General features: G+C 43.6%; 1 protein-coding gene across 1 annotated transcript in view; it reads right to left on the reverse strand.

Moving 5' to 3' along the window:
• LOC147885290 (uncharacterized) overlaps positions 1-14969 on the reverse strand; it is an 85523-nt gene that overhangs the window by 8762 nt on the left and 61792 nt on the right. The gene's annotated exons all lie outside the window — the stretch shown is intronic.

A 14969-nucleotide genomic window follows, 5' to 3' on the forward strand; every position in this document is an offset into this window, starting at 1 on the left:
CCGTCTTGGTCCAGCAACGTGAAGCACATTCGGTTCCTCTTAAAGCTCATTCAACTCCTATTCCTACAATCCCGCACTTCGAAACTCCGTAACATAATTCCTTCTGCAGGAACTTCAATTGTTTTGGTGATTCGTCCAACGCTATAGTGATTCCCACAATTCAAAATCTGAAATCCGAACGCCAGCACATTTAGGATTGTCACTGGAGAAAATTTCATAGTTACGCTGAAACATGTTTCAGAGCCCAGCCAAGCCTGAAACGCTGTTTCAGGGAAGCTTGGATGCTGAAACACATTTCAGGATCTGAAACGTTTTAGGACCTTGAAACGGCTGGCTGAAACGTTTCAGCCAGCCTGAAACGCGTTTCAGGGCACAGAACCGTTTACGACAACAAAGTGTCTAGGGTCAAAATGTCGCAAAAATTCGCTGCCAGCCCGATTTTGGTCGTTTTGATTTTGATTTTGGCCTCTTGTGCAATGTTTCACTCCTTCCACTCCTTCAGCCTCATACTCTCTCCATCCTCAAGATTTTCCAGCCCTCCTTGAGCCCCATTCACTCCTTTGCACTCCTTTCTCTCTTGCAGGCTGCTTCAGCCCTCCATCATCATCTACTCCCCTTAAGCCCTCCTTCAAAGCTCTAACTCCACTCCTTCAGCCCTCTTTCAGGCTTCAGCCCTCTTTCAACCCTCCTTCAGCCCCCTCTTTCATCCCTCTCTTTCAGCCTTCTAAGTTAACTCCTAAGTTCTAACTTCTAAGTGACATTGTGGTAAGTATTATGCGCTATATTTTAAGTTACAGGTAGGTTGTAGACTATAGCAATCTAAATGTGTGTGTTATCATCTCAAAATCCCCTTTTCTAAAAAACCCCCTAACTGACGTGGCGTTTTTCCGTTTCAGCCGTCCCAGAAATCCCGAAATGTTTTCGTTTCTTGAAACGTTTCCGTTTCCATTTCCGTTCCCCGTTTCCTCGTTTCCCTTTCCCCCAACTATGGGAGAAATACAACAAGAAGATCAAGATCATGACGTTCTCAATTCAACAGATCCATTCAATTCTAGCACTTCCCTCTATTGCAGAAATCAATTCCATGGTGTACGAGAGAATGAGATAAATCAATTCCGATTTGCTAAGCTAGAGTTTCAGATCCGGTCCAAAGTTTCCTATCTAATCCGGAGTTTTAGATCCGGTCCAAAGAATAAGGTGCGGATGAAGTGGAGTGTCAAAGCAATGCATGAGGAAGACATTAAAGCACTGGATTGTCCGATGTCATCTGTGGAGAGCTCTCGCCTTCCGTTCCTTTCAGCTTCGACCCGACCTCCTTATTTTGTGAAGAAGGAAGTGTCGATCATCAAGGTGTGAACAGCGTATGTGAAAAATTTGAAGAGCAGTAACCACAATCAATTGTTCACAATCGTCAAAAAATGGAAAGACATGAATCAGGCAAAAGATTTGGACGAGCAGATCTTCAATGACTGACCCCAATGGCCTAGGAGAGCAGGCCGTAAATATAAAATCAATCTATGAGGGCAACCAATGGATTATATGGTGCTACATTTTAAAGAAAATGGCCTACGTGAGAGATATCGGCTTACATATGCAGAGAATTGTTCAATTGGTGAAGACAATCGCCCATTAAGTCAGCTAAAAGGAGATTGCTAGTTTGACGCTGAGGAATCCGCACATGGTGGATTAAGGCAATGCTCAAACCAAGGCTGACGATCAAACACACACATGAAAATCTCTACAGTAGATGGAAGACTTGAGAGACACCTACGCTTGTTGATCATGAGTTGGCTCTAAAGGAGGAGACAATGACTGATAGGAGAAGCCTCTGGACATCTGTGTTCGACAAAGACAAAGGTTTGATAAAGAACCTTCAACAACCTTCAAGGCCTGAAAGATCTACTTCTAATCTGGGTATCTAGTGTTATGCTCTAGCCAAGGTAGCATGACCTCGGAAGAATCAGTTGACATTTCTCTTAAAGGATCTATATTTGTAATATATTTGTTTGCGCTTCATGTAAATGATCGAGAGGGAATTAATGTCAAGCTCCTAGGTGAGGGTTGATAGCACCAGACTAGGTGGATCTAAGGCTAAGGTTCTAATGCAATAAATGTGCCTAGGGGCAAAGGAAACTAAAGCATCCCAAGAGAGGGGTGAAATGTTGCATTAGTAAGGCCCTATAATGATGGCATGTGGCATCTAGATCCATCTAGGGAGATGGGGCTTGTTGAAGCTAGAGAGAGAGATGAGACTGAGTTTTTCACGTATGTTTTGAATTGAATTCTCTATTGTTGGCTCTCACGTTTCAACAAGGTTGGCTGGGTGGAACAATAGTGGTGCTTCTCCCGTGATCTGCCTGTAGCTAGTAGTTAGTGTATAACAATTGGTATCAGAGCTCATGGAAGAGATCAAGGGATGGACGAAAGATCAGAGCCCAGGCTAGGTGCAAGATACGTGACGTGTAGAAGAACGGGACTGTTCGTGGGTTTGACGGAGGGGCTTGATCGACGCTGGCCTACACAACGGCGTCGAATTGAAAGACCTACGATACCAAGAGAGGGGATCTGGTAATTAAGCGATACGTGGATGAACGGGTCCCGCAAGGATGGTTGACGAATTACGAACGATGTAACGACGAACAGCAGGGCCTGGGGACAGCGTGGTGGCTGAGCTCGTATTGCGGGAGACCTTCGATGAGATTCGTGGATGGGCTCACGATCGCAATATGCTCTGTCGTATATTTAGCACCGATGCTCTCTGGCTACGTAGCTGACTTGCCGCGTAACTTGGTAGCGGACAACAGGCTTGGAGCGCAGGTGTGACGCTAAACAGCGTGGTGGCTGTACGTATCATTTGCAAGGTCATCGCTTGTAGTTCGTGAATTGTGACGAAGGACTTTGACGGAACATTAGCTCACACGTAGCGATGGGCGACGCACGGACAGCGTGTTCATCTACGATCTATTTGTGATAAAGTCTATTTCATTTGCTCCTTGGGTATCAAATCGAGAGGTAGGGGCGTATCATTTTCGTTCAGAGAGAGCAGGCTTCGGGGACTCGAATTGCATGGAGTTCCAGGGGGCATCAATTTTTCCTTTATTATAGAATTTCAGTTTTTAGTGTGCAGCTTAGCTTATTAATTCTGTACAGCAGAGTTTGCAGTTTACTATGCCTGTGTATGTACCTGTGTGTTTCGGTCAGAGTTAGTTTGCAGGAATTTCCCTAGTATAGGGAAAAGCGAGATTGGATATATGTATGTGTCAAATGCCTGGTCAGTTGCCTGGTCAGTGTGCATGTGTGATTGGAGGTATTCCCTAGTATAGGGAATTGTGTCAGAGTGTCAGTACACTGAATTGCGTCAGTTTGTAAATACAGTTTTCTAGCGGTGTTTAAAATTTATTTATTAAAAAAAAACACCTATTGACCTGAATGGAAGCAGAAGAAGGGGCTTCCAGGAGGGACCCTGGTGAGTCAGGACTCCGGCCGACCCAGTAGGTGTCGCACCCAGGAGCTCACATCTTATCTGGCAGGATTGCATTACTTGAGAATGCCTTGCAGCAGTTATTAGCGCAACAATTACAGACAAATGCAGGGCAATCTGAACTTAGAAGAGCAATATATAGTATGTCTGCCAGACCTTCTCGAGAGGAGAAAGGAAAGGCTCCAATGGAGCTGGAGGCTAAAGTACCAAATATTGCCAATTACAGGCCGGAAAAGTATTCTGGTCGGATGAACGACCGTAGTTCCGATGTCATTGAGACCTGGTTACACAAATGGGACGAGGCGTTCGCCATTTGTGAAATCAGGAATGATATCAAGAAGATCCGCGAGGCCACCCATATGTTTAGTGAGGCAACGGATCGGTGGTGGATTAAGCAACAAAAAGATGGTATAGCATCCACTACCCGGGAGGGGTTTAAAAGAGAATTCAAAAAACATTTCTTACCTCCTGATGAAGCATCCCGAGCTTGGGATCAGTATAGGAACCTTCGTCACAGAAATTTGTCAGTGGCAGAATACACTGATAAGTTTCGAGAGAGCGTAATGAAGGTTGATGAACCCCTGCCTCAATCAATCCAAGTGAAAGATTTCATATTTGGATTGAATGATCGGATAAAAATGGAAGTTCGGGCTAAGTACGCGAACACGTTAGATGATGCAATAGCCATAGCCCTGAACTATGAGGATGCCAAGGGCGACAGGCCAAGTGGGTTTGCATAGGTCGGAACCCAGTATGGGTATCCGAAGAAATTTGGGTTTAAGAAGAAATGGATTAGTAAAGGGAGTGGTTCTCAGCCGAGTGGTCAAGCCAAGCAGGCGAAACCAGCTGAAACTCCTAAATCGAGTACCACCATTGGAGTGAAAAGGAAAGTAACCCCAATGGCAGCCCGGGCTTGGTCTAAGTCTCCCTTAAACCCAGAACAAAGAGAAAAAACGAGGAGAGAAGGCTTATGTTTTGGTTGCCTTCAGCCTCATCAGTGGAAGGATTGTCCACGGAATAAAGATCGTCAAATGGCTGAGATGGTGGTCTCAGAATGCGACGTGGAAATGGAGGGAAGTCCTAGAGCGGAAGAGATACAGATTCAGCTAGCGGGATCTTCTCAGAGGTTAGTACCTTGTTTGTTATGTGTGTCTCTTGCTAAGCTAGTAACGAGTGCACCTGATAACATCCTATCTAAGCCCGCAGCAACGGGGTATACAGCTTTTAATGATACGGAGTTAATTAAAATGAAAGGGCAAGTGGCCAATCATGACGTCATTGTGTTGTTTGACTCAGCGTCAACTCACAATGTGATTAACTCCAAGCTCGTGAAGAGGCTGAAATTAAAGACAAGTCCATCTGACTATGCATATACAGTCAGGATGGCCGATGGAAGTTCAACTGAAGTATGGGACCAAAGGGTTACTCAGTTGGAGCTTCGTGTTCAGGACTATGCTGAGAAGCTTGATTTTGAAATGACCAAGCTTGCCCATGCAGATATAGCCCTGGGTATGGCAAGGCATTCTAGGAAGAATCCAGCCATTGATTGAAAAAAGCACGTATATCAATTCAAGATGAATGATGTGCTTTATGTCTTGCGAGGTGAAAAAGATAAACCTCAGGGACCGTTGGTTTCTGTGATGGAAATCCGAAAAGCTCAAGAAGAGTTTTTATTCCTTTGCACAGCATCGGTAGAGCCGGTTGATGATTCTTCGGCTAGCACTGATGTTACGCAAAGTGGTGAGATGGCCAAGCTGGCTAATCTTATAGCAGAGTTCTCTGAATGTTTTAGGGATGAACTACCTTATGGGTTACCTCCAGAGCGGAATGTTCAGCATAAGATTGAACTGATCTCGGGGGCAGAACCTGTAAATAGACCTCCCTATAGAATGAGTTTTACTTAAGAGACGGAGGTGCGTAGAAAACTGGAAGAATACCTCAAGTTGGGGCAGATTCAACCAAGTTTCTCACCTTTTGCTTCGCCAGTGATATTAAAGAAGAAAAAGGATGATACGTTTCGCCTCTGTATAGATTACAGAGCATTGAATAATATCACTGCTAAGCACAGGTATCCGATAGCTCAGATTGATGATTTGCTAGATGCATTACATGGAGCCGTGATTTTCAGCAAGATAGATCTTAAGTGTGGCTACCATCAGATCCGGATTAGAGCCGAGGATGTGCATAAAACCGCTTTCAGAAGCAGGTTTGGTCATTATGAGTTTTTGGTAATGCCCTTCGGACTTACCAATGCTCCAGCGACATTCGTCATGCTTATGAACGATTTACTACGTCCGTATATCGGAAAGTTTGTAGTACATTTTATTGACGATATTCTAGTGTTCAGTTAAAGTATTACTGAGCATCGTGAACACTTGAGAATAGTGTTCAGTACTTTGAGGAAAGCAAGTCTTTATGTAAATAAAAAGAAAACTGTACTGTGTATGGTTAGGCTTGAATATTTAGGATTCATAATTACTCCAGAGGGGGTAGAAATGGATCCGAAGAAAGTGGCTGTGATACTATCTTTGCCAATCCCTCAGAGTCTGACCGCGTTGCGATCATTCTTGGGATTTGTCCAATTTTATAGAAGGCATATCAAAGGGTATTCCGAAATAGTATCGCCATTGACTGATCTGACCTCTGATAAAGTACCTTTCATATGGGGACAAAATCAACAAGAAAGTTTTAACACCATAAAACAAGCTGTGGTCACAGGATCGGTGTTAAAAATAGTTGATCCCCAGAAACCGATGCAAGTGGCATTGCGGTAGGAGCAGTTCTCCTTCAAGAGGGAAGGCCAGTAGCCTTTGAAAGCAAGAAGCTTTCTCCCTCTCAAAGGAATTGGCCAACTCATGAATTGGAGTTATATGCTGTTATCCATGCTTTGAAAACATGGAGGCATTATTTATATGGTTTAGAGTTTTATGTGGATGTGGATCATGATACTCTGAAACATTTTTGTAAACAGCCTGACTTGAGGGGCCGGCAAGCTAGGTGGACAGAGCTCATGCAGGAGTTTAATTTAACGATTCAGTACCGAAGAGGAAAAGATAATAAGGTTGCTGATGCGTTGTCTCGCATTATGCACAATATGAGTTTCACGGTATTAGAGAGTACTCTAATGACGGAGATCAGAGAAACTCAAAAGGTGGACGAGTTTGTCCAGAGCTTATGGCCTAAAGCTCATGTGTTAAAACACGGGGAAAATGAAAAGGATGACCTGGCATCCAGAAAAGGCCAAACATATGCAAGATATACCATAAGGGATGGTATGCTGAAAAGAAATGGCAAGGTTGTAGTACCTAGTCAGAATGATCTCAGGCAGAGAGTCATTCGACAGTGCCATGATAGCCTGTGTGCGGGACACCCAGGGGTCGAGAAGACATATGATCTCGTGAAGCGAGATTTCTTTTGGTCAAAGATGAAAAAGCATATTCATGAATATGTGACACGGTGTTTCTCGTGTCAGGTAAGTAAGGCCGAGCGGGTGAAGCCACCTGGACTTTTACAGCCCTTGGAAGTACCACTAAGTAAGTGGGAGAGCATTTCCATGGACTTTATTGTAGGGCTGCCTACAACACAAGGAGGATATGCTTCTATCCTTGTGGTGGTTGATCGTCTAACCAAGATGGCTCACTTCATTCCGACTAGAGAGTCTGTTAGTGCCCCGCAAGTGGCGGATTTGTTTATTAGACATATATTTCGTCTGCATGGATTGCCTAGATCCATAGTGTCAGACAGAGATGTCAGATTTACCGGTCATTTTTGAACAACGGTATTTGAGACACTAAGGACTGAGTTGGGAATGAGTAGTGGGGATCATCCTGAGACGGATGGTCAGACGGAGAGAGTCAACCAGACTTCAAAGGATATGCTGAGGGCATATGTGTCATTGAGGCAACATACATGGGACAAGTGGTTGCCATTGTTGGAGTTTGCCTACAATGATAGAAAACATTCCTCTACAGGGTTCAGTCCGTTTGAGCTGAACTATGGTTATAGACCAGCAAATCCAACTATAGTTGGAGTACCTCAGAAAGTGCCTAGTGTCGCGAACTTTGTGGTTCAGATGCGGGAGATGCTAGTACTTGTGAGATCTAATATCCGCCAGGCTATAGAGCCAAGATGTATGCGGATGAAAACCGATCTATAAGAGTATTTAAGGAAGGAGAAAAAGTTTTTCTCAGAGTTCCTTCGCACTCGAAGTCGTTAACTTCAGGAGAGTGTGCTAAGTTATCACCTCGATACTGTGGGCCGTCGTTAATTCTAAGGAGAATAGGCAAGGTAGCCTATAAATTAGAACAGGGGTGTAAGGTGCACCCGGTTTTTCATGTTTCGCACTTAAAGAAATTTTTACATACAGGTGACTCACTAATCGAAGGTGTGGTTTTGTTTCAGGAGATAGAGGATAATGCGAGGCGCAAACCAACAAGAATCCTGGACCGAGGAACAATGCAAATACAAAATCAGAAGATACCCACGGTGTTGGTTGCATGGCATGGTCAGCCTCTATCTGAAGCTACCTAGGAATCCGTATACCAGTTGCAGAGAGTGTTCCCAAACTTTATCATCGAGGACGCTGATGTCTGAAGAGGGAAGGAATGTTATGCGCTAGCCGAGGTAGCATGACCTCGGAAGAATCAGTCGACATTTCCCTTAAAGGATCTATATTTGTAATATATTTGTTTGCGCTTCATGTAAATGATCAAGAGGGAATTAATGTCAAGGTCCTAGGTGAGGGTTGATAGCACCAGACTAGGTGGATCTAAGGCTAAGGGTCTAATGCAATAAATGTGCCTAGGGGCAAAGGAAACTAAAGCATCCCAAGAGAGGGGTGAAATGTTGCATTAGTAAGGCCCTATAATGATGGCATGTGGCATCTAGATCCATCTAGGGAGATGGGGCTTGTTGAAGCTAGAGAGAGAGATGAGACTGAGTCTTTCACGTATGTTTTGAATTGAATTCTCTGTTGTTGGCTCTCACGTTTCAGCAAGGTTGGCTGGGTGGAACAATAGTGGTGCTTCTCCCGTGATCTGCCTGTAGCTAGTAGTTAGTGTATAACATCTAGCGCTCATCGAAGCAGTTGATTTTGATGAAGGGAAATAGTTGATGCAGATTTCCATAAAAGGACAACTTTGATACGCAAAGTTGGTGTTAAGGAGAGTTACAATATGCATCTTTCAGGATGAAAACCGTTCAGATCAGAGATTGGCACAATGCTAATTACTTGAAGTCTCACACCAAAGATCATGTTCTGAATAAGCAAATTTTTGTGTTTCTTGCCTAGCAGAGACTCTAGGCGCTGCACAACAATATTTGTGTGTTCTTCCTCTCAAAGCTTTGGCTTCTAGCATTTGCAAGGTTCTACGACATCTAGTGATTGTGATGAGTGTTTGAAATCTCGACGGTTGTATTGGTACAACGTAGCAGACATTCAGGTTCATGCTTGGAATGCCCCACGATGGAGGTCATATGCCTAAGGCCCTCGTTGGGCTTCTGCTCACAATTTCAAAGATGGGTAGCCCCAAGGTATCTATGGTGACCTAAGATTTATCATTTGGATGACAGAGATACAAAACAGAACAAAACAGAGATACAGAACAAAATAGATATATAGATCCGAAACTGGCATCAGAAACAGAATCCGGAACAGTACAGAGATCCAGAACAAAACTAAAATTCGAAACATGCACAAACAGAGATCCGCATTCTAGAGACAGAACAGAGATCCTGCATTCTAGAGAGAGAGAGCCAAAATTGGGAACATAACATGGATCCTGAGCAGAGACTTACAAGATCTGGATTTGAAACCGGAATTTCACCCATAACTGCTGTGGTATTTCTGTTCCTTTTTCTATATAAGTTTTGAATTTTTTATCAGTATGGCAAAGTCAAAACATAAAAACCAGATCCGAAAATGCTCATTGTATTTTCTCATTTTCGGAAAGATTGTGCCTTGTATTCTTGCAAGAACTGTTCGCAGCAAGGTCATGGTAGGAAATATTGTCCATTTCTCTTGGATGAGAACTTTTATCATATTTAGCCGTCCATTTGTAAAGCAAAATCTATCCGAAAGGTCCAAAAGCTCTTGGAAAGCTTTCATTGCTTGATGATGCAAAAGATTGGCATATGAGATTTCATCGAGGTGATTATAGATCTCGTCAACATATTTGTGCCATTTTAGAGCTTCAAGGAAGAGTTTAGACTTTACAATCAGAGTATACTCCGCACGAAGATGATGAGTCAGATTCCAAAGATAATGGTATGTTTGAAGACTATCCAATGCCAATCAATTCTGGATTATGTCATAAACAATTGGAGCAACAAAAAAGTAAATTATCTTCTTCTTCTTCTTTTTTCAAAAAGATTACTTCATTAAGTATGAATGAAAGCCGCAAGAGCGAGCTCTAATGCGGGAGTACATCATGCCATGCATGAGATTCATCATCCTTCTCCTTGTTGATCATTTCCAAGGTCACTTCTATCTTCTCAAATCCCCTTTTTCTTGATTTTTGAGATCAATGCAAATTAGTATGGATGTATACTAATTGTTCTGTATTCTTTGGAAGCAACCTATTCCTTCTTTTGGTATGTATAAGAGAGAACATGCTCCAGTTCCTCTCACAAGGAGAAGCACATGTCCCCTGCGAGAGCACTCGAATAGCCAACTGCTGCAAATTTGGAGTGTGAGTCCCAAATGTCTCCCACCACTTCACCCCTTGGTGCATCCTCTTATCATCCTTCGCAATTGCCTGAGTAAATGTGCTTGACATGGACTTGTAAACATCAAACTCATCAAATAAGATACCCTGCCTCTCAACATCATACTTCATGTACCGCTCAATGACATCCATCCACCCATCACGCACCTCCTTATCACCATCTAGATTTTTCTCTCTCCAAATAGGATGGAGAACAAAAGTTGTTGCATGTAATGGAGAGTGCATCATATCCCACCTATCAACACACAAGGCTCGGACATCAACCAACTTGGAGGAGTCTATGCCATCTATAGTTTGTATCTTCTCCACCATTCGATTAGTGAGCTCATATACAAGTCCCATGGTAGCCCCTTCCCTATCAGCCAAACGAAGGATCTTCAGAATAGGTGCACATATCTTCACTATGACTCTTGCTTCCTGCCAGAATGAGGCACCCAATACAATGGAAGACACCTGTTGTGCTTTCACAGTTCGTGATACTTTCTTCTTGCAGTACTCATCACTCACAACCATATGATGCAATCCATTGTAGACTCTATCATCCAACAAGTTTGCTAACACGATAAACATGTAAGCAAACCAAGTCTATGCGAATTCACTAATTCCTTCTTGCTGAAAGTTCTAAATAATGCTAACACAGTGTGCTTCCGAGTAACAAACGTGACAATCATGTTGGCATGTGTTAACACTGGCTTCACCCAAGCAAGCTGCCCAATGTCCTCAAACAAAAGGTCAAGGCAATGGCATGTGCATCTAGTATAGAAAATATGAGACCACTCCTCCTCTACCATTTCTCCTGCTCGCACGCAGTTAGATGCATTATCCATGCACACCTGCACCACATTATCTCACCCAACATCAACAATCGCATCTTTTAATATCCCAAAAATGTATTCCCCTGATTTATATTGTCCACTAGTATCCACAGACTTCAAGAAGACTGATCCCAAAATGCATGAGACCATGATATTAATGATAGGCCTATGCCGAGTATCAAACCAGCCATCACACACTATGTTGCATCCACACTTTTTCCATTTCTCCCGAAACTGCAGCAACTCTTGATCTATGCACCCACCTCATTTTTCAGCTCTGAAGTGCGCAAGGATTTATAAGATGGAGGCTTAAAGCTAGGCCCAACTTGGCCAATTGCACAGACCATTTCCAAAAAATATGGACTCCTCACCTTCCAATGAGGAATGTCCTCTGCAAAGAAAAAGCGCCGAAGAGAAATGTAGGCATCCTTCCATGCCTGGGACTCCCATGCCTTGGCTAAGGCTCCCTTTGACACCTTTTGTTTCTTCTATTTTGGTTCATGTGCAGATGCACTTGCAATTGGAGCACCACTCTCTCAAGCATCTCCCAAATCAGCCACATCTGCATCAAGCTCTTCTGCAAATTTATTTTTACCTGCCTTTGCTTGCAACCTTCTGCAAGTGTCTTTCACATTTTCAGGGGGGGAGGTGCAAGGGTCAACCCCAAGGCTTGTCAGCCACTTGTCTTGAGTCTTTTCATATCAGTCAACATCAAGCTTTATCTACATGTGAGTATTTTGGTTATCATTGCCTTGCACTTGTACTTTCTTTCCATTTTCATTATGCTTTCCATGTTTCCATTCCGTTCCTAGTGTTAAGAGTGATGCTCCCCTCTCCAGATGTCCCTTCATGTGGTATCAAAGCCTCCGTTCCTAGCCTTTCCCTTTCTCCATAGCTCATTCTAGAGGATGAGGAAGGCCCGCAAATGGAAGGCTACTCTCTCCTCCATGATTGAGCTCCCCTTCCCTCCACCTGAGCCTCTCTGAGTGAAGATGATGCATTAGAGATGAAGATTTGAGCTCTCCACCAACACTTGGCTTCCCCGACATTGCTTCTTCACCGCCATTGGAGCTTCTCACGGAGAATGAAGAAGTTTTGATCGCCAACAACTGATCGATGGAGACGAAGCTGATTACTGAAAGTGTTGCCGATGATGCAGGATATCTTCTCCCTACGAGCTGCTGATTCATGACGCACCGCTTCCTCCTCTACCCGAGATTGCTCTACTCCCCGCCATTGTGCCCTCTGCCCTACATTCGCCCATTTGATCACCAGATTTCTGCTTGCTGTACCTCTGCAAATTCCACCATCAACTGAGCTCATTTCATGCAATGTACTTGCAGTAAAATGCTCAGCCAGTCTGCCTCTGACCAGGACTGTTGGCAAGAGACTTAGGCGGAAATATGAGCTTGTTGATGTAGGAGTAGAAGCAGCTCATTGGCCCGCAGATCTGCTGCCCATTCGTGAGCAAGGGACGCGCGCGTTTGCTCACTCTCAGCCCACACATCTGTCCCGTATTGCTCATTCTCTGCCTGGGCATCTGCTACGCCCATTTGTGATCCGCCTCTACAGCAAGAACTGCCCAGCATTGAGCAAGCATACAGTCGAAATGTGCAGAACAGCTCCAGAAACCCTAAAAGCCGCCTCCCCTAATTTCTGCCCTATTTTAAGATAAAAATTGGGGGTTTTGTGCTCTGAAGGTTCCTAAGAGCTGTGGGCAGACACTCCTTCAAGAAATTTTGAATTCTGTAAAACCCTAATTTTCTACTAAACCCTAATTTTACAGATTTAGGGATTTTCTTATTTTTGTATCCCTTCAGCTCTATTGAAGCCCCCAGCATGTAAATCATTTGGGCCAAATTCATGTAAATTTATTACTATTTTGTCCATTCACTTGGGAATTTTGCCCCATTTGGGCATAAGTGCTTAAATTTGAGCTTCCACCCCGACATTGCTTATTTGATCAGTGCCTGAGGTACTTCACATTGATCAAGTTTCCGATTGCTTGTGGTACCTAAGGCCTCTACATCGACCTTTGGGTGACTCTCACTTCGACACGTTGAGAGTCATGCGGTGATCGCTCCGCAAGTTGTTCCAATGGGCTTCATCGACATCTTCAAGGGGCATTCTTCCCATATATCAGGAAGAATGTGCACACTTGCGTGCAACAACTATGCGGAGGACATCTCTTACACAAAGAGATTTTTATTTATGCTATAGCTTGATGTATTTTGGGGTCCTCTGCCCTGGGTAGTCCCCCTAAAATGATATGTATTGAGTTTGGATTTCATTGAGTCTATAAAGGTACTCATCCTTGGATAGTCCTCCTAAATTGATGTTATTTCACTTCTTGAGTTGTGTGTGGCTTCTTACCCGATCTATCGTCATGAAGCCAGGGGGGGATGTGTATTGGATGGAGTTCTTCCATTGGTTGTGGTGTATATTGGAAGGAGTCCTTCCATAGATAGTGGTGAGTGCACTCGATCAGGCCTGGCCGAGTTTTCAGGATGTTGGTGCATTCCTTGGACCAAATTCGTTGGGTCAAGTAGCCACGCTTCATGAGTCTCTGAGCTACTAGGGGTGTATAGCACCGAGTGACTTCATCATGGTCATTAGATGTGGTTTCTCTCCTCTATTCTCTCACCATCATAGGATGTGGCTTCTATCCTCTATTCTCTCACCTTTCCTTCATGGAGGGATGTTAGAATATGAAGCCAAAGTGTGAGTTATTTGGAGAGCCAAAGTGTAATTGTAGCACCTTATTTTAAGGTTGCTACTCATATAATATAACACCCAAAAAAAAAGTGAGTTATTTGGAGTGTACTAGGTCTCTAGGCGGTGTTTCTAGTGTATTTTAGTAGACACCATTCTACTTTATATCCTAGAGTGCCACATGTCACTATGGGACTTATCCCATATACATTGTTTGTTTTCTAGAGTCTAGTGACACACTATATAATGTTGTACTTGTCTTGAGTCTTTTCATATCAGTCAACATCAAGCGTTATCTACATGTGAGTATTTTGGTTATCATTGCCTTGCACTTGTACTTTCTTTCCATTTTCATTATGCTTTCAATGTAGAGTGATGCTCCCCTCTCCACATGTCTGTAAACCCCTCTCCACATGTCCCTTTACAAACAACCTCAATTCTCCAACCTCAACTCTTCTTTGTCCAAGCTTTCGAGATTCACTATGTCGAGTGACAAGTAGGAGCCGCCCTCTCATTACAAACTTGAATATAAGACCTATGGTGCCAAGATCTTTGCTGATCTCCTATGTCATGGCCTTAAGCAACCCCTCTTTTGATCGGGGTCTTCTATGTATATGGCCCATGGTTCCCTGATCATCCTTCTTGCCAACTACCCAATCTCAATGCGAAAGCCACACTGGGGCCTTTACCAACTTCTAGCAGCCTCGACCATTGCAGCCCACCTCTGGTTAGGATTTCCACTTGGCCATTCTAGAACAGCTGTGGCCCAATGCTACTGCTTTGCCTCTACAGCTGGGATAACGCGTATACTTGGCATGGCTGATATGGTCAGCATAGCTTGAAGTCAAAGTCATAGTTGAAATCAAATTGAAGATGGCACGTGTTAAAAACGCTATACAAAGGGTAGAGCCTGTTAGAAGAGCTCTCAAAAATCCTTGTGTCAATATATTGGCTCAATTTTTGGTGGGCTGTACCAGCTTCCACGATATAGCCCTCTTGTCCTTGAATCAAAAAAGGGTGCTAGAATCTAGATGAAGCAGTTGCCTAGCGGAAGCAGGGGATGAGAGGGGATGAAAGAGGACAAAAGAAGAGAAGAAAAAGAAGAAAGAATAAGGCACCCTTACAAGAAAGAATCAGGAAAAAACTGTTTCCTTTGAAGGGCAAGAGAAAATCAGCTATGGGGGGACTGTGTGTATAGCTACAGCCCTTGTAAAGAGGGGACACCAATGCTATGGG

Source organism: Dipteris shenzhenensis, chromosome 25 (genome assembly GCF_047967505.1).
Source record: "Dipteris shenzhenensis isolate YYH24624 ecotype China chromosome 25, Dip_SZ_1.0, whole genome shotgun sequence".
Lineage (NCBI taxonomy): Eukaryota > Viridiplantae > Streptophyta > Polypodiopsida > Gleicheniales > Dipteridaceae > Dipteris > Dipteris shenzhenensis.